Raw genomic sequence first — 20,737 nt, forward strand, 5'->3', positions numbered from 1 at the left:
TACCAAAGAAGACACTACACTGAGGACATTTATATAACTATGCTCCTTAATCCAAAGGAGATTCAATACTTTACTTCATGACTTCAAAGTAATATTTGTTACTGTATAGTAGAAGCTAGCAAATACAGGAGGGCCAAAGTCTGTGCTACTGAACCAACACAGTGCAATTATGCAGTTAACATATGGTTATAAAATTACTGTTATCATGCTTTATGGAGTATTTGAGACATATGAATGGCAGATAATAGGTGATATGGAGGCTGAAAGGGGAAGAGGGAATGAGACTGCAGTCATTGAGGGAAGCACTTTGGACATGCCGAGGTTTGTTTTGAGCATTGAAAGTGGGGGAAGGAGTGCTTTGGATGGACAGAACAGCATGGGCCAAGGTGAGGGTTAGACTGAATAGTGCTTCCAGGGAGCCAGTGATTGACCAGCCAGACTGTGAAAGTCTTTATCATTAGAACTCTGTAATGTAGTCAATCTCCCTTCAGGCACAGTGAGAGTCTGTTGGTTTGTCTTTTGAAGTATTTTCAAGCAATTTTCCTTCGCCAAAATTCTTATAATTCCATAACTACCTCCTCTGGCCACAAGATCAGTCAAGCCTCTTTGCTGCAGAGCAGGAGAACGGACTCCACTGACTCCTGTGTTGTTTGTTCAATTTCTGCTCTAACCTCTAATCCATGCCATGCCCCAAGGGCTGCCTTTGGAAGACAGCTATCCTGTTGGCTCCAAGAGAGAACCCTGACAACAGTCAGCTACATATGGTAGGGGGAGAAGGGAGATGCAGAGACAGATTGAGAGAGAGAGAGAGAGAGAGAGAGAGAGAGAGAGAGAGAGATCATACCATTTTTCACATGCAATAACTTTTTCTATGCCCTAAAAAGCACATTTCTTTGGTTACCTAATAGTATTGGGATTTATTTGAAGGCTTTGCAGTTCACAACAATGATAAGTGCAGTACCATGTTAGCTGATCCTGAGTGTCTAATTGAGTGAGGGGCAGTGAAGTCACTTGGGAAGAGATGCGTCCTTAGATGAGTTACTTCAACTCAGTTACATTATCTTTTTAATGTGATAGTAAACAACTTTGACTTCAGTGTCCTAAAGATCCTTTTTAAGTGCACTATGCTTCTAAATAGAATCCTGAATTTACTATTTATTCTGCTGAAAAATATCTCAAAACCAATAGAAACCAGTCATTTCTTTATTAGCAGAAATTAGATGAATCGAATATGTATCACTGCCTTCATATTTGAAGGGATATTGTAAAAATGCTGCAAGTCACATGTACAAAGAGAACATAGCAAGTTTCCTGGGTCAAACATCCTTTTTACATGCATCATTTCAATGCTGCTTCCCAGTGTCTCCATGGAGCTTTGTTTCTTAAGTACCAATACAACATTTGTGCCTAAGCTGTCAGGGAGAGGTATAATCAGTGTTTAGTGAGGAAGTTTCTGCCTGGCCACAGCAAGCAGGCCCCATTGGTAATGCCTGTTGAGATGTTTGAGGAAGAACTGGGGAGTGTTCCCTCTGATGAACCTGGACACACAGAGCTGGTCTATCTCATAAAGAAGGAGATATATTTCTTGAGCCTGAATCTGTACTTCTAGGAAAGATGACTTGACCTTACATGCACCAACCACTCCCATTACTCTTATTTAGAAACTGTCTGGCCATCTGCTTCTGTGGGGCCTCACTAACTGCCTTTTCCAGAAGGACCTCCATGCTAAGAATTTCAGCAATGCTCTTGTTTTCACTTTTGGTCTCCCTGACCTATGACCTTCTGTTATTCCCACAAGTTACAAGTTACAAGGGACGTGGGGAAACAGCCTCGCTCAGTAGCTAACTCTGCCTTTTTACTTTGGGTATTTTCCCTCTTGTTCACAGCTGCTGATAATCCACAGAGGAAGTGACACAGCAAAGCCCAGATGTGAAATGTAAACATGTTGCAGATACAACATGTGCAACGGGGTCTTCCATGCTGATGGGCAGGACTCTTAACCCATTCCTCTTGAGTTCCTCTACTATTCTGCTGAGTGTTGGTTCTAAACTAACTCACATTGTTCTGCCAGCTGTCCGAGCCTGGCCACTATCCTCTGACTCTTGAGATATCTTGAGCCACTCTGCCATGGTAAGTGAAGGAAATCTCTCTTCTTGGATATGTCAGTATTCACCCATTTTATGCTCTCATCTTTTAATCCCACGGAAAGGGACTTCCCTCTACTTCTTCCCAATCTCATTCTCTCCCACTTCCCTTGGGTTCTTGCCCTGCCAGTTATTCCCTTTAAAATTTACTTCAATGTATTCATCAGAGTCACTGGACTCTTCCCGCTACCTAACAAACACACTCAAGTTCCCATTAACTTAAGACACACACACCCCCCAAAGAAATGAGTCTCCCTGGACCCCTTGCTTCAGATGCCACCTCTGTCCTTGTCTTTTGCTGACAAACACCCTGGTCTGTAACTACCCTCATCACCCTCTTATCACTCACTCTTCCCTTGAAATTTGGCTTTCAACTCTCAGTTCTGCTCAAATTCTTTTGTCTAGACCACTGAGGTTCTCATGGTCGGTAGTTTCCATGACATTATCTCCATCTCCTGCCTCTCTCAAATTGGCCATTGTTCTTCAAAATTTCAGGTGAACTTTGGATGTCAGATGATTCTTGTTCTCCTTTCACTCTTCTGACTACTACCAAAACTTGTACTCTGGTCTTTGTTCTTCTCCCCAAATGAAGAAGACCCTTCTCTTCTCTGTCCTCCTTGTTTCTGGCCCTAGCTATAGTCTTTCTAAAGTGAAATACTCACAGGAATGAGCACATTACTTCTCTGAAAATGTCCCCAAACTGTATGTCATAGCACTGACTTGTCATAGACTTATGCTTTTAATTGTTTATTACATGTGTCTTCACCTGATAGATGAAATATTGACTCAAATTCAAACTTAACACAATCAAAACTGAACTTACCCCCGTTCTGATTATCACTTTAATTCAGGCCTTTATCACTTCTTATCGAGGATACAGTAATATCTTCCTAGCTGGTTGCTTTAACTTCTAGATTATTTGTTAACAATTCACACATGTGTGAGTAAGTTTAATAATGGCGGATACTCTTCAAACTTTGGCTCTGTTTAAAAACTTTCAGTAGTAGCTATTGCCTATTGAATTAAATGTACCCAGTTTTGCTTTTAAGGTTTCTCTACAACATCAACTCTCTTCAGGCTTATTTTTCCTAAACACTACATTTTCACTAAACCACAGATAATCTGACAACTCATGGGTCCATGAATTGTCCTTTCTTGCCTCCATTTCAATAAGCTGACATGCAAGAATGGTAAATAATAGTTTACTTAAAAACGGTCAGTGGATTCACTCTTAGTAATTGAATTCATGAGCCAGAGATGATATGTAATTCTAAACTGTCTCTCAATGTAGGTTAAAAAAAAGTTAAGTGGAGAGATGTATAAGTTGTTAAAAATTGTTTGTTTTTGATATAACTAGATTTTTTTCTGTTTTGTCTTCTTTTCCTCAAAAGATTGTAAGTTCCTTGGGATATCATATGAATTTACTTTTCTTTATATCTTCCAAAACGCATAGGACACGTGATAATTTACATGTGTTGTTGAAAGGATACATGAGTATTTAAAAAGTGGACATCGTGCACACTATCCTTTGAGACACAATGTCTATAATTTATCATGCAAGCTTAGTTTCCCATTCCCCAATGAACATTCTATGGTAAACATCTGAAAGCCTAGACAAATGGAAATTAAGCTGTTCCCAAATATATAGAGAGATTACATGGTACTTTGTGAAGCTTTTCCCATTTTATCTTCCAGCTTAATTTTTATCTGGAAAGCAATATCCTATGAATGACTCTAGCAAGTTGCAGATGCCAACTGGGGGATTTTGTTTGCCATTTATAGCTTGAGCCATTAAGCTTTTCCACAGAATTTCTGGGGGTTTTGAAGCTGGTGATAAATGGCAAGGATAATACACATTCTCTGTGCCAGAAGATGTAAATTAATGAGGTAAAGGAAGCATTTATCTCTTGCAAATGATCAGATAACTCTTGCCAAATCTCTTCAAGTTGTCTCTTTTCTCTTGGTATCTTCTTGGAAAGACTACATCCTGGTAATGTGAATCACATAGGATTAAAGAGACCTTTATGAACTGATGCAGCCTTACATGGCCACAGTTACTGGTTTGGGGGACATTGGTAGTTGACATAGCCTGTAAGACATACCCAGAATGTTCACTAAAATGTGATAAATAAAAAATATCCTAGCTAGGTGGTTCATGCTGATAATCCCATGACTCAGGAGACTGAAGCAGGAGGATCATGAGTTTGAGGCCAGCCTGGGCTACATAGCAAGGCTGGTCACAAAAAAACAATTAAAAAAAAAGTCCAACCTGTACACATCCAATGCAAAGTCACGTGTGTGTGTGTGTGTGTGTAGCCAAATTCATTATATGAAAATTATAAGTGTATGATTTCATGATCCTCTGATTCTCATTCAGTATCCTCCAGATGGGATGTTGGAGAGAGTGATTGTTGGTGTTTGTCTCTATGTGAAATTGGCCTAATTGAAATGCTGAAAATAAGGAAAAATTATAGAGCACACCATATTCTGGTGAAAATTGACAAGGCTGATATTGTTAAACTAAAATTCCTGGGAGGCTGTGGATGTAATAGCCATTTTGTCCGGGTATTTCTTACTCTTATAACAAGAAATAGTAAAATGCCATGGGGTTATGCTCTCTACCATGAGTGGTTTCTACATACTTAATAGATAATAGACTCTACTTGAGATTCATGTGATTTCCTTATGCTCCAGTTTGCCTTCAGCTTTTAACATATTCATGACAATGTGGAAATACTTTTCACTCTTATTTCCTAGAACAATACAGTTGGCCTACAGAATCCATGGTGGATTCGTTCCAGTACCGCCAGCAGATAGCAAAATTCTTCGATACTCAAGTCCTTTTTATAAACTGGTATAGCATTTGAATATAACCTATGTACATCATCCTATGTACTGTAAACCATCTCTGTATTACTTACAATACCTACTACAATGTAAATGCTACATAAATAATTTTTACACTATATTGCTCAGGGTATCATGAAACAAAAAGAGTCTGTATATGTTTAGTACAGGTGAATTTTTTTTTCTAAATATTTTGACTCATGGTGGTTGAATTGCAGATGTTAAACCAGTTAAGCAAATTGGTTTCTGGCCAGAAGGATATGGGGGCAAAGAATTCTTTAGGTGGTTTTGTTTGGGACCATCTTTCCTTGGTAGCTAGAAGGCATTTTTTTATTCTCCTTTGGACTGAATTTTGCTTTTACCTACTTTTATTTGGTCTGTATCAGATGTTTCTTTTCTAGTCTTTACCTTTTCTTCTCTCTCCTGTTACTGATTCTACAATTCTAGATGTCTAGTAGTTAATGTGGTTCACTAAATGTTCCTTGCACAGAGCTTGAGCTCTTTGGTGGACAAGTGCTAGATATGTCATGCACATAATAAGAAATAAAATTCTGCTCTGTGCTTTTGCCACTTTCTGGTAGTAAGTTATGTAATAATGTACTAAATGATCAATTGGCATCCTGATAGCATGAATGCATTTCTCTAAGTGCCTCAAGAACACCGTGGGAGCAGCTTGGCTCTTGTCAAGAATAAAACCCAATAACCCATGTCAGCACTGATCCACTTGAGAATTTATGTCTTGAGAAATTTCAGTGGGAAAAATCTAATTTCACATCCATTATGGCATTTGATTTGTATTCAAAAAGGAATATTATTCAGGTTTGGTTGTTCAGGGAGGGAACGAAAGACTCAGGAAACCTTTTAAATGCTTATATTTTGTTCATTTCTCATTTACCATTGACACTAAGTTCATGGCACTGTTTCCAAGGAAAACCCAGGTAAGAGTAATAATGGTTTGGTTGGTGCCTCTGAGACCTTTATAATCTAGTGTCACCTAAAATGTCCCTCATCTGGAATACAGCTAAAGAGTTCCCTCAAGCAGCTAATATACTAATCTTTCAACCTATGTGGATGAAAAAAAGAAAACCCTTTTTCTTATTATGCATTGGCAATCCAAAATCTCAATATAAGGTAAAATTTTGTTCACAAATGGTTTACTATTAGTTGCAGAAATATACATGCACATTTCAAGACAGCTGGTAAAATGTCAATCTATAACCAAGTTCAGAAGGGGAATAGACAATGGAAAGCAAAGAAAAGAGCTCCACAGGCTGCAGCTATCAAGGGAAAACCTCATGAGGATGGTAATATTTGAGCTTGGCCTTGAAATCAAAAGTGACAGTGTGGTATACTGGAAAAAGCAGGGACATAGGGAAAAAATTGGTTTTGTTACAATTTTGCTTGACTGCTTTCTAACTGTATCACCCCAGACTAATTGCTAAACCTGTCTGAATCATGATTTTTACTGAGAAAACCATGGATCATAGGTTCTGTGTAAATCATAGTTAGTTGGATGGAACAGAGTAGAGAGAGGCAAGTGAAAGAGCTGAGCAAAGGTGCAGAGCATAGGAAACATCCTGGGGATTGGCTAATCTGGAGAGAAGTCCAAATAAGGTAAGATTAGGAGAGGGAACAGAAAATGTGTAGGTCAGATGTTCTTGGTTTATACAGTTAATCAGAAAATTAAGTTAATTCGACCACTCAATTTTTTGGTGTGAAGGAATTTATCATAAACATTGGCATCCTTGGGATTATTCTACAGGTCTCGGTTTTGATGCCATCTCCTGAGTGTGCCTTCTCTGGTTTTCCAAGTCTAGGTTGCATGTGTTCTCCTGTCACAGTGTACTGCAGTTGTTTTTTCCCCCGTGATCACCTCCTGATCTTGAGGATGGCTTATGCTGTGCCTTCTTTGTTCATTGTTGGATTCCCAGCATTTAGCCCAGAACTTGGCACAGAGTAGCTGCTTAATAAATATTGAAGGGTAAGAAAAAGGAAGATGAGAGGAAAAGGAGAAGAAGGGAGATGGAAGAAAGGAAGAGGCAAATAATGAATAAACTATAAGTGAGGAGACGCTGGCCCAATGAAGACAAATGCTTTGAGAGCTGGTTTGTGAACTCAGAGTGAAAGCTGACTTTTGCATGGACTGACTTTGGATTTTTTCAGACCACAAAGAATCTTACTTTGATTCAAGGTCACTTTGCAGCTACTAGAGAGAAGTGCATTTTTCTTAAAATCCCTGCTCCTCTCTTCTGCATTTATTTTCAATTGCTTGAATGCAACTACAAAGAGAAAGGAAGTCAACAATTCAAACAGACATTTCTTGAGAAGAGTAAGCAACCAGAAAAGACCCTTCCAGAAACATCTCTTTTGCTAAGCCTCTACTGCTCAATTATATCACTTATTACTGATACTAATATGTAGAGTTTTCTTTCAGATTTAACATCTTTGCAGTCAGAATGCAAAACATTGGCATATTGCAGGTATAAATAGCTGTGAGGTTTTTTTTTCTCTCCTGGTGGTAAATAAAAGAGTTGTGTATATTTCAATCAATTCTATCTTATATAAGATGAAGAAATGGAGGCCTCAGGTAATGTAGTGATTTGCCAAAGGCTGCCCTGTAATTTGGTAATGGAATTCATTTGGCAATGAAAACCCTGATCTTTTATACCCAGGGCATGGCTCTGCTCCTGATTATGCTTCCTCCTCTCTATTAAAATTCCACATGATTAAAACTGCAAATCCTTCATGGAAATACTGCTTTTTTCTTTCAGATACAGTTTATACCTAAGTTTGGGACAAGGAACATCCACTCTACATCTGTGTTCTGTGAAATGTGGGCAGAAGATATTTGTCACCAAATTGGTTCAAAGAGATGCAATTCCACTCTTGTGAAGCCAGGGGATACAGCAGGGACACCATGGCAACACACATTTTCATCACTGTTCTTCAGCCTCTTCTCAGCCCTGAGGGCCTGTGTAATGAGACCTTGACTCGCCTGGACTGGATCGAATTGTCACACATATTATTGTTCAGTGACTGTTTGGATTTTAATCCCATCATGCCCTGGATGGCCTTGCCTGACAATCCGGAAGCCTGGGGGGAAGTAAGTCTCTTCGTATTATGCATGATTTGAGGGTTCCACAGTCCAGTCAGTCCCTATTCCAAATAATGAATGGGCAGATACATGTCTCTGCAGGGAAGGAAAGTTTGGAACCCTGAGGTGTGGGCCGGGCTCTTCATAGTGATTATCTTGCTGCAGAACACTTACTCAGTTTCATTTAGCTGTTTCCCATATGTGTGCATTGTGTTGGCCTTACAAAAGAGAGTTTATTTCTCATTCTAGAAGTTTCCACAAGAACTGTCCTCTTGTCATTTTCTCTTTGCTCCTCATTGTGGAATTTATCATGCTAATATATGTGAGACAAGGTCAGAAACAAATTCCTCTAATTTGTGTGGAATTTGTCATTAGGTTGCTGGGATATTTTCATGGGGCTGTTATAAAACTCTTTGCTTATGAGGTCTTGAAAATATCACAATGGCTGCTTCTTATCCCACATCAGCAATCTGTGAATCTTGCTCTCTGGTTGTAGCTACCATGCTGAAATTCTCTGATTCTCTGGAGAATTCAATAATTCTCCCAGCATTGGACTTCAAAATTAAATTAGCCATTAATCAATCAGCTAATTTCCAAAGGAAATAAAAAAGCAAATTGAATTAGGGGCAGGATTTAAAGACATTTTTTCCCCAAATAAGCTGTTGAGATGTAGTCACAGATAAGTGAACTTCTGATCATTCATTAACTCTGTCATCACCTGCATACATTTATTAAGTGACTACTTCTCATAAATGATAGCAATAGCTAACATCTGAGTATATCTATGTGCAAGAGATAAATTGTTGGGACTTGAGCCTATGAATTGGAAATTAGAGAACTGAGTAAGTGTATGAGCATAGGTATTATACTGGATTCCCTTTTTGGTTGTGTCTGATTTTTTTTCCCCTGGGTAATTCCTCTTGTAATTTTTGAATGCAAATAATCAAAATTTTTACTTGGTATTGTTTCTCTGTTCACAACCTGGGGTTACCAGAAGACTCAAGTTGTGTCCACTTGTATCTTTTCCTTAGGAAATTTGGAAAGAGGATCAAGAAACTCAGTCTATTTCTGGGTGACAATGCTGCAATATGTGAACTTGACACCTGCTGGCCACCTATTTTTCCCTCACAGGGTTGTTTGAAGAAGAGATGGAGATAGAGAGGCAGAGATGAAAAGGTTTATGTGTAAATGGGAACAGAGAAGGGAGATAAGGGATCTTCATGATGGCGTCAAAGACCCAAGCCTTATAATCTTTCAGTGATTTCCAATTTTACTGCAAAGAGCAGTAAAAATTAAAAAAAAAAAGTGTAATCCTATACTGCCTATTCTTAAGACCTTATAATCTATTTGAGAGAAAAAATACAGATTCACCTTATATATGATTTCACTTTTTGCAGTTTCAGTTACCCTCAATCAACTGCAGCTCAAAAATATAAAAACTGAAAACCCCCAGAAATAAATGACTAATCAATTTTAAACTGTTCACATTCTAAGTAGCAAGATGAAGTCTTGCAGCATATTTTATCGAGTGTGTGCATGCTATATACACTACCTACCCCGTAGTCACATAGTAGCTGTCTCATCAGATAAACTGTCTTGGTATCACAGTACTTTTCTTCAAGTAACTCAAGTAAATCTTAATAGCAGCCGCAAAGCTGGTAATTTAGATCTGCCAGAAAAAAGCCACAAAGGGCTTCCTTTGAGAGAAAGGTGAAAGTGCTCAACTTAATAAGAGAAGACAAAAAAATCAAATGCTGAGGTTGCTAAGATGTACTGTACAATGAAATATTTTCAGAGATGCCACATTCACATAACTTTTATTACAGCATATTGTTATAATTATTTTATTTCTAGTTATCTGTTGTTAATCTCTTACTGTGGCTAATTTATAAAATAAACTTTTCCATAGGTCTATAGGTATAGGAACACATAGTATTTATATAGGGTTCAGTACTATCCACAGTTTCAGACCTCACTGGGAGTCCTCGAACACATTCCCTGTGGATAAGGGGGGACTGCTGTATAAAACAAAGATTTGTAAGTATACCATCAATGTAGCAACTGTGTAAATACAAATTAAACAGAGGAGAATAATTGCATAGATACTGAGGGGTGAAAGAGTAATGAGCAGGTCAAAGAAATGATCTTTAAGGTGCATTTTAGCTACAAAATGCCACAAGGTTGTATATGGCTGATAAATAGAAAAGACAACAATTGTCAGTAACTGTCAGCCTTAGGGAGCTTGAAAAAATCAGGCCAAAGAGTAGCAAAGATTTGAATGAAACTTGAATGTTAGGGATGCATGCTTGTTTGTGTATGACACAACAAAGCTTCTGTCATAAACGTCTGATAAGTGTTTAGAATCTACCTCAAAGCAAGCAAAGTCAAATCCTCTTGCAAGAAGTCTGGCCAGAGAGCAAGAGGAAGGCCTCTCTTGTCAGACTGTTCTTATGACTGCTTCCTAGGTTTGCCAAGACAGTGCCAACTGGCCAGCCTTCTAGATTATTTCAATTTGTGCTTCAAGTTAGGATATGTACATTGTTTAATTATCTTATTTCCTGTCATTCATTTATAATATCTTCTCTACTGATCCTTGCTTTAAATTAATTTTATAGACAGAGAATTCCTGGTATCATGTATTAAGAGATTTTGATATGAATTATGGCAACACAAACAATTGCATTTCTGGATATATGAGACTCAGTTACAATGAGATGCTCCTTAACTGTTTTCCCTTCCTAAACTCTAAGTGCCTTGGCCACCAGTTTACAGCCAGTAAAAAATATCTTGTTCTCTCTTGTTCTTGGCACAACATCTGACACCTGAAGGGCCCTGACAGTACTGAGGAGTTAAGAGCCTGGTCTGTGAAGTCAGAGATTTGGGTTCATGCATTGACTCAAAGTGAATGTGGAACCAGCGGTGAGTGAACATCATGCTTCGTCATCTTATCTGCAGGTTGAGTAATACCAGTATGCGCCATGTATGGTTGCTACAGGGAATGAAAGGCATGAGAGAAAGCACCTGGCACAGTGCCTGGTAAATAGTAAGGTCTCAAATGGCAGCTATTTATTTTATGCATTAGTATCTTGCTGAAAAGATAGATGAATAGATGAATTGTTTGGTATCTTTCTATGAGATTGATCTCAAATATTTTGGTGTAGAAAAATAATCAGAAACTAAAACAACAATTAGTATAGTTACAGGCTGTGAGCTTAAGTTTGTCCTCTATCCTGCAGAGGGTTACATTTTTACCAGCATTGTTACAAAGAAGGGGATCAGGACTGCATATTTTTAATTCTCATAAATTTGTGTATAGCTGGAAACACTCATGCCTATGGACATGTCAGTTATAATGAAGAGCTGGATCAGATTGTTGCAGGAAGCATCTGAGAAACCTAGAGATATCCCCTACTCTCTTGTGGACATAGTGACAAGCAGATCTACAGATACAAGATGGCAAAGGCAGAGGCTGGGCTGTCAACCAAATAATAAGTCTCCTGTCATTTCAACTCCCACTCATTTGAAGGGCAGTGAAGGAAAGAGGAAGAATTGACTTCTGTGGGAGAAAGTTATAGTGCCAAGGCATGAATGGGTAGCGCTTCCGTGTATCTTATCACTGAACTTCCTTAGGTCTGGCAATATCAAGTAGGCATTTCTTTAACAGGACACTCCTTTTTTACAGCTTCATTTGCTGCAGCAGCCAACTAAGATTAAATTCCATCTTTGAAGCCAAAAGAAGATAATTTGCCAAAAGAGAAAAATGAGAAGTTATTCAGCTACAGCTAGTGAAATGTAGGAAATAATAATAGGAGAAAAAAAGAAGGAAAGCCAATGGAGGTCTGGTTAAGGTATTAGTTTGTTCAGGCTGCCATAACAAAGTAGGTGTTTAAAACAAAAGAAGCTAATTTATTTCAAAATTCTGGAAGCCAGAGGCCTGAAATCAAGATATCATTAGTGCCACACTCCCTCTGAAATCTTCAGGGGAATCCTTCCTGTAGCTTCTGAAAGGCTGCCAGCAGTCTTTGGCGTTTCTTGGCTTAGAGATGGATCACAGGATGTGATCCCCATTTTCTTTTTTTTTTTAAATTGCTTTATTATTCATATGTGCATACAAGGCTTGGGTCATTTCTCCCCCCTACCCCCACCCCCTCCCTTACCACCCACTCTGTCCCCTCCCTCTCCTCCCCACCTCCTCAATACCCAGCAGAAACTATTTTGCCCTTATCTCTAATTTTGTTGAAGAGAGAGTATAGGCAATAATAAGAAGGAACAAGTGTTCCTGGTTGAGATAAGGATAGCTATACAGGGAGTTGACTCACATTAATTTCCTGTGCGTGTGTGTTACCTTCTAGTTAATTCTTTTTGATTTAACCTTTTTTCTAGTTCCTGGTCCCCTTTTCCTATTGGCCTCAGTTGCTTTTAAGGTATCTGCTTTAGTTTCTCTGCGTTAAGGGCAACAAATGCTAGCTAATTTTTTAGGTGTCTTACCTATCCTCACCCCTCCCTTGTGTGCTCTCGCTTTTATCATGTGCTCAAAGTCCAATCCCCTTGTTGTGTTTGCCCTTGATCTAATGTCCGCATATGAGGGAGAACATATGATTTTTGGTCTTTTGGGCCAGGCTAACCTCACTCAGAATTATGTTCTCCAATTCCATCCATTTGCCAGTGAATGATAACATTTCATTCTTCTTCATGGCTGCACAAAATTCCATTGTGTATAGATACGACATTTTCTTAATTCATTCATCAGTGGTGGGGCATCTTGGCTGTTTCCATAACTTGGCTATTGTGAATAGTGCTGCAATAAACATGGGTGTGCAGGTGCCTCTGGAGTAACCTGTGTCACAGTCTTTTGGGTATATCCCTGAGAGTGGTATTGCTGGGTGATCCCCATTTTCATATGGCCTTCTCCCTGTGTGTCTTTAAATCATTTTTTTCTCCGTATGTGTTTGTTCAGATTTCCCTCTTTTAAGAGTGCTAGTCATAACTGGATTAGAACCCACCCTAGTGACCTCTTATTAACTTACTTTTAAAGATTCCATTTCAGAATAAAGTCACATTCTGAACTATTGGGGCTTAAACTTTCCACACATCTTGGTGGGGGCAATTCAACTCATAGCAGCTAATAAGACAATGCTTAAGCTTTTGTGTATTGAGGAGGGTCATGCTTACTGTGCTAAGCACAATGCTTATGTTGCAAAATGTTTCCTTCTATTTAAGTGTTTGAGTAGTGAGAAAGCATAAAAGAAGTCATTAATTTAGAGACCATTTCTTTTGTTGAGCAGAAGCTTTTTAGTTTTATGAAGTCCTATTTTTCTATGCTATCTCTTTTTACTGAGCTGCTGGGGTTCCATTGAGAAAGTCCTTGCCTATACCTACTAACTTCAGAGTATTTCCTACTCTTTCTTGTATCAACTTTAGACCACCCACAGAGTGGGAGAAAATATTTGCCAGCAAAGGGTTGCAAAGCAAAGGATCAAACAAAGGATTGATAACTAGAATATGCAGGGAACTAAAAAAACTAAATTCTCCCAAAATTAATGAACCAATAAAGAAATGGGCAAATGAACTAAACAGAACTTTCTCAAAAGAAGAAATTCAAATTGCCAAAAAACACAGGAAAAAATGCTCACCATCACTAGCCATAAAGGAAATGCAAATTAAAACTACACTAAGATTCCACCTCACCTGTTAGAATAGCCATCATTAGCAACACCACTAACAACAAGGTTTTGGCAAGAATGGGGGTGGGGGGGAGGTACCCTCTTACACTGCTGGTGGGAATGCAAACTAGTACAACCACTCTGGAAAAACATCTGGAGGCTTCTTAAAAATCTAAACATAGATCTACCCTATGATCCAACAATACCACTCTTGGGGATATACCCAAAAGAATGTGACACAGGTGACTCCAGAGGCACCTGCACACCCATGTTTATTGCAGCACTATTCACAATAGCCAAGTTATGGAAACAGCCAAGATGCCCCACTACTGATGAATGGATTAAGAAAATGTGGTATTTATACACAATGGAATTTTTTGCAGCCATGAAGAAGAATGAAATCTTATCATTCGCAAGTAAATAGATGGAACTGGAGAACATCATTCTGAGTGAGGTTAGCCTGGCCCAAAAGATCAAAAATCTTATGTTCTCCCTCATATGCGGACATTAGATCAAGGGCAAACACAACAAAGGGACCAGATTCTGATCACACAATAAAGCGGGAGCACACAAGGGAGGTATGAGGATAGGTAAGACACTGAAACAACTAGATAGCATTTGTTGCCCTCAATGCAGAAAAAGTAAAGCAGATACTTTAAAGTGACAGAGGCCAATAGGAGAAGGGTACCAGGAACTAGAGAAAAGGTTAGTTAGAGAAGAATTAATTTAGAAGGTAACACACATGTACAGGAAAGCAATGCAAGTCCACTCCCTGTATAGCTATCCTTATCTCAACTAGCAAAACCCTCATTCCTTCCTATTATTGCTTATACTCTCTCTTCAACAAAATTAGAGATAAGGGCAAAATTGTTTCTGCCGGGTATCGAGGGGGTGGGGGGAAGAGGGAGGAGACGGGGTGGGTGGTAAGGGAGGGGGTGGGGGCAGGGGGAAGAAATGACCCAAGCAGTGTATTCACATATGAATAATAATAATAATAAAAAAAAGAAAGTTAGTCTTTCTTTGGGTGTCATTGTCCAAGCGGAGCATGGTGACCATCTGCCTAAAGGATATGTATAGCCCATGAGCATGGAGCAGCTGAGTGGCACTGTGGGGGCAGGTGTGCCCTCCTGGTCATGCAGTAGGACTTCCTACCACTTCGCATTTCAGTCTTTTTCATGAGTATGTGTGAGATAATGGGTGTGGAGGTCTTATGGGATTGTTCTTGATTACCCTATATGCAAATATATAAAATAGTGTGGAAGAGTGTAAAATTTTTACAAGTAAAGGTTAAAATAACAACTATTCTTAGCCACATTAGATTTTTTTTTTTGCCATATCATACTCCTTTTCAGTTAAGTAAGGAGACTTGAATTAATGTTTTTTCCCCAGATAAAAAGCATTGAATCCATATCATTATTTAGAGAAAAATAACATTTATTTGATATTTAAAGTAGTTCATTTATAGATTAACTGCTGACTAATTCCATATGGAATGTTACTTTAAAACACCAGAAAGATATAGGAAATGAGAAATGAAGATAGTAAAATAAGAAAAAGAAAGATGAATCCAGGGAGTGAGCCAAGGGAAATTCTCTCATTTAAAATGCTCTGCAGGTTCCTGCCCCAGGGGCTGCACTTTTATCTCTGTAGTTCTGTTTTCTGTAATTTGACTTAGCATTTGTATGGTAGATTTTAAAGCATTGTTTCCTTTGGTCTACAGCATTGAGGCTTTGCCTCCCGCCACCCCCAGGAATTCTGCCCATAAATCACTGCTTACAGTCACTTTCAGAGACTGAGTCTAACTTCATGTCTTTATTTACCTGACCTTTCAATCACAAAATGGGAACTTTTAGTAATATTTTCTCCTATTACTCAAAGAAGCAAATTGAGATAAAATTTTAGCTTCTCGGGTCATAAGTAAAGAAAAAATTCTTTAATCTCTCTAATTTAAATGCTAAATATCAATAAAAGTTTGCAAGTGCTAGAACAGTGACTGGGTTATGTGCTGAAAGGTGCGGGAAATTTCTACTCTTGGTAGTAGAAATTGATAAAGCCAATAGCAATATCCCTTGTCTTTGCCCCTTCTCCTGAAATCCCTGTCCTAACCATACTTCCCGTAATTCTTCCTCTTGTGACACTTTAACTTCCGGTCAACATAGCACAACACAATCCTTTCATACCTTAGCTTATGGTGTTAATTACTAAAGGGGCCAGAGCAAGCTGGTGGTGAAATGCTGTCTGTTAAAGTGAAAACCTAGGATCTTTAATGCGCCATTCCCATTTCCTGTGTCTCTTATAGTGGGCCTCTCAAGCTTAAACCTATATCCTGTCAGTTATGACTTTAAAGGGTACACCTGCAGTTTTGGGGGATGGCCCAGGAGATGCCTGAAAGGATGGAGAACAGCAGAGTGGAGGGCTATTTTAGAAAATTAATTGAAACTCCTGATCCTGTTGCACAAATTTTATTTCTGCCTTCCAGTGACTCTTTTTTTCTTCCTGAGGCAGGCCTGACCCTGGGTGAAAAAGTATGCAGTCCTTTGATGTTCATGGTAACTTTTAGTGATAAAATACCTTAATGGCCAACACATAAAACACAGGCTCTAATAAGTAAGTATAATGCGCATTCTAATATAATTATCAAAATTCCCAACTTTATTTTAAGTTGAGGTGTCTTCTCTTTGTTCCAGCTTGGCACTGATGTAAGTAGAGAGTCTTTGGTCTGAAAAGGGAGGTATGTTCACTTATTTTCATAAGCTAGTGGTTCTAATCTCCATATTTCTGTGGAGTTTGGAATTGGGTGAGGTGTGAGAGAAGAGAAGAGCATGCTTTTACTGGTGTATAATCCTGTGATTGGTGCCAGGGTGTTGTGGGCTTGGTAGATGTTTAAGTAGACTCAAATTTGGGGTCCTTTTTGAAGACTCTTTAGAAATCAACTCCCTTTTAAGAAAAGAAAGAATGGAAGAATAGAAAAAGAAAAGAGAGAGAGAGAAAGAAAAGAAATTTACTCTCCTCAGGCATTTGATCTAAGTTCCAGTTTTATTTTTCCTTTTGTATTCTTAACTTTGCATTCTTTCATGCCTTTCTTCCTTTTATTTACACATAATATAAATGGAATTATGTTTTTAAAAAGTTACTCAGCTTAAGCTGTCAGAAAATAATCCAGCCTCTGGGCACACTCCAGATAATTTCTCAGTACATTTATTTGTCTTGTGTTCACATGAAAACTGATGGTATTATTGCCCTGAAGGCTGTGGACTTCAGTATGTGGAGAGTAAACAGGGCATCAAAAGTGACCATTGGAATTCTTTTGGCTCCATCACAAATTAATGTAGATTAAAGCATGATCAGCCCCATGAACTGTGGCATTTTTCAGACAGTTGAAATCTTACTAACTATAAATTTTTAAAGTTAATATTCATATGAAAATCATCTCAGGAAACTTAATAATGACATCTTGTAAATTAGGTATCATAATTCCATTTAATAGATGATGACATTGAGGCTCATAGAGGCCAATGACAAGTGATGTTGCAATATTGAGAGGCTGAACTAAAATTCACATCCATATTGTTCTTATCCCAAATTACATAATATTAACATTGTACCCTGCAGTGTCCTGGAATATATCAAATTCACAAAAAGATTTTAAGAAAGTGGTGCTGGTCAATAATTTCAAAAATTTGAGAAATAATGATACAGGCCTAGAGAAGCTATGGTAATGTTTTTCCAGTGAGAGGATCTTCCATTGTGACCATCCTATGGTCACCAATTCAGTCCACCTGACCTTGTAGACAGGTGGCAGCTTCCTCCCTTCATACTTTTTCTGTCTTTCCTTGGTAAACGAGGACCATTGTTTGCTCAAAGACCTGGGATCCCTGCTCAATCCTTGAATTAAGCTCTCAATAACTTTCTATAGAAGAACATAGAAAACAGGGCATTTGTTGTGGCATTGTCATTGGGCATCTTTAAGAAACCAATTAACCAGTTTCACTGGTGTTGATTTTTTGGGGTGACACATAAGCTACAGCACACCATCATACATTAAAAGCTAACAAACAAGTGAGGCCATTATCATTCTTCTGTCAGACTCTCTTCAGGACACCTTGCAAACTGGGTGTGTATGTCTTTACCTGATTTGGACTAAAATGATCCTACTAAGAAGGCACAGGTCAAGAATAAATATAAATAAGGATTTTAATGTCCTCTTTATGTACCACGACAGGTTGTCTTGCCCATGTTTGGGGATGCGGGCATGGGCTTCGCTATCATGTAGACCTTGATTCAAATCTTAGTTCTAATGCTTAGAAGCTATGTGGTCTTGGGAAAGTTGCTTCATCTCTCTGAAAATCAGCTATTTGCTATAAAATGGTGATACTGTTTGACCCAGTTATTTTGCGTGTTGTTTTTGTTTTTGTATTAGAAAATGGGCATGGGGAACTTGCCCCAGATTCTTATATATCACATATTTACCTAGGACTTATCAGCTAGAACAACACATGAGGCCACATTAACAGTAACAGTCCAAATTTTTTGTTTGCTTGCATCCTGTATCTATTACCAAGGGACTTTCAGTCTCTTGCCAGCCCACCCACCAGTATTTCTGAGCCTCTCTAAAGTGTGTGACAACCTTGAGGCACTCATCAACACTGCTCAAGTTCATTTTCCATTTTCTCTTTTTGGCACTGTGTCTTTCTGTCACTGCTTTGTATCACTTTCCTGTCCTTTCAGTCTGTGTTCTTCATGCTCTTTCACTGGCCACTTAGTTCCATTCACTTTCTCTGCTCAGCATGGTTGATAGCTGGATTGATTCACCATCAAGGAAGGCCTGATCATCACAGCAAACCTGCCTGGAGGGTTGTGACAGGAATGGGAAGGGTGGAGGAGAGACTCACCACAGATACATTACACAATTTACTAAACATAGTTATTTTAATTTACAACTACATCTCCAGCTCTCTCTCCTGGGTTATGCATGTGGCCAGGAGTCTGGGGAACAGATAATTCTGAGATATGTTTATTATGGTGTACTCAGGATCCCTTGCCCATTCTGATAACTAAGTCTTTGTATCCTGACCAGCTCATAATCTTGACTTCTTCCCTGAAGGCAAGTTCCCTATGAATAGGCTTCTCAGCTTCTGTCCAAAAAACTTCTGGGCTATCAAATTATCTAGCTGTCCTGACATATGTCTAAGTCCCAGAATAAAGCATGACTTGAACTCTGGTTCCAAGAATCTTCTTGGTGCCCAGCAGGTGGACACAGTTGAAGTCTAAGATGTCAGATTCCTTTGATTGTCCAAGACATTGTCAACACACTCCATGCTTGTGAGACCTGGGGCTTCCAATGAGGAAGTAGAGGCCACAGAGGTACAGACTAGGGTAATCATAACTTGTGTAGATTTAAGCCACCAAGAACACTTTAGAAAGGAGACTAAAAAAATACATTTTTAACTTCGAATGATGAAGCCTTCACTTGCACTATAATTTTCACAAGTTGTTTATTTTTCCTCCATTGGGCATTTTAATGAAATGCCCTAGAAGCATCAGCATCTCCTTATCTTTCCCTTTCTTGGAAAGAGCCAGATGTAATGAGTACACTGACATTGAAATGAATAATTAACATGCAGCTTATTTAGTCAGTATGAATCAGCGTTTTGCGATGTCTTGTGAGGATAGGATTATAATTGGCAAGATTCCTGCCTTACAGGTGATAATTTTGGATTCCAGAAGGAACAAATGCATTATACAGTTCTGTTAATTTGTCTTATAAAGCATACAGGCTTACCAGGAACAAGTAAAATTTATAGAGACAAATTAATAAAAATGAGTTAAAAATATTCTAGCTTTGAAATATTCAGGTCATTAAAATTTGTGGGAATGCAAATTATTCAGAACAATCATTTAAAACCACCAACTCATGAATTTTTTCTATGGTATGTTATCTTTAAAATTAGTGTTCTTCATGAAATGTTATCATTTGCTGGTAAATGGATGGAATTGGAGAACATCATTCTGAGTGAGGTTAGCCTGGCCCAAAAGACCAAAAATCATATGTTCTCCCTCATATGTGGACATTAGATCAAGGGCAAACACAACAATGGGATTGGACTTTGAGCACATGATAAAAGCGAGAGCACACAAGGGAGGGGTGAGGATAGGTAAGACACCTAAAAAATTAGCTAGCATTTGTTGCCCTTAACGCAGAGAAACTAAAGCAGATACCTTAAAAGCAACTGAGGCCAATAGGAAAAGGGGACCAGGAACTAGAGAAAAGGTTAGATCAAAAAGAATTAACCTAGAAGGTAACACCCACGCACAGGAAATCAATGTAGGTCAATGCCCTGTATAGCTATCCTTATCTCAACCAGCAAAAACCCTTGTTCCTTCCTATTATTGCTTATACTCTCTCTACAACAAAATTAGAAATAAGGGCAAAATAGTTTCTGCTGGGTATTGAGGAGGGGGGGAGGGAGGGGGCAGAGTGGGTGGTAAGTGAGGGGGTGGGGGTAGGGGGGAGAAATGACCCAAGCCTTGTATGCACATATGAATAATAAAAGAAAAAAAAATTAGTGTTCTTCAAGATTTACCATCTATATAAGTTCTCATTGACCTTTTAGCAATTATAATTCAAAGAGCTGGTTATCTTTTTCAGTTACCTGATTTTCTTGGACTTCAGTATTTGTAGAGAAAGCACATTCACCCAAGCCTAGTATGGAATCTGTGTTTCTCCTGTAAACACAGATCTTTCTTGCCCTTGGTTCAACCTCCCAGCCATGGTGTGGTTGATCTATCAGTCTTACATGGCTTCCTTTTAGGTCTCTGTCATGTTTTTACCTTTTTATTTTAAAACTCCTCTTCAATTTCCACAAAACTGTTTCTTGATTTATCTTATGTGATCATAATCTCTCCTGCAAGGATGCAGCAAGTGTGTTCTTTTTGGAGCATAAGTCTTCTGAGATGCTCTAGGTAAAAAGGGTTTTGGAACAAAGAAT

The 20,737-nt window shown here is 38.6% G+C and overlaps 1 long non-coding RNA gene across 2 annotated transcripts in view; it reads left to right on the forward strand.

The window, feature by feature from the left end:
* The window catches only part of LOC141422565 (uncharacterized), a 133,955-nt gene that overhangs the window by 101,402 nt on the left and 11,816 nt on the right, over positions 1–20,737 (forward strand). For both annotated transcript variants that reach the window (XR_012447200.1, XR_012447201.1), the window contains 2 exons: positions 7,763–8,094; positions 9,117–11,004. This is a non-coding gene — a long non-coding RNA (uncharacterized lncRNA). The remainder of the gene's footprint in view (positions 1–7,762; positions 8,095–9,116; positions 11,005–20,737) is intronic.

The sequence above is a fragment of the Castor canadensis genome, chromosome 4, assembly GCF_047511655.1.
Source record: "Castor canadensis chromosome 4, mCasCan1.hap1v2, whole genome shotgun sequence".
Lineage (NCBI taxonomy): Eukaryota > Metazoa > Chordata > Mammalia > Rodentia > Castoridae > Castor > Castor canadensis.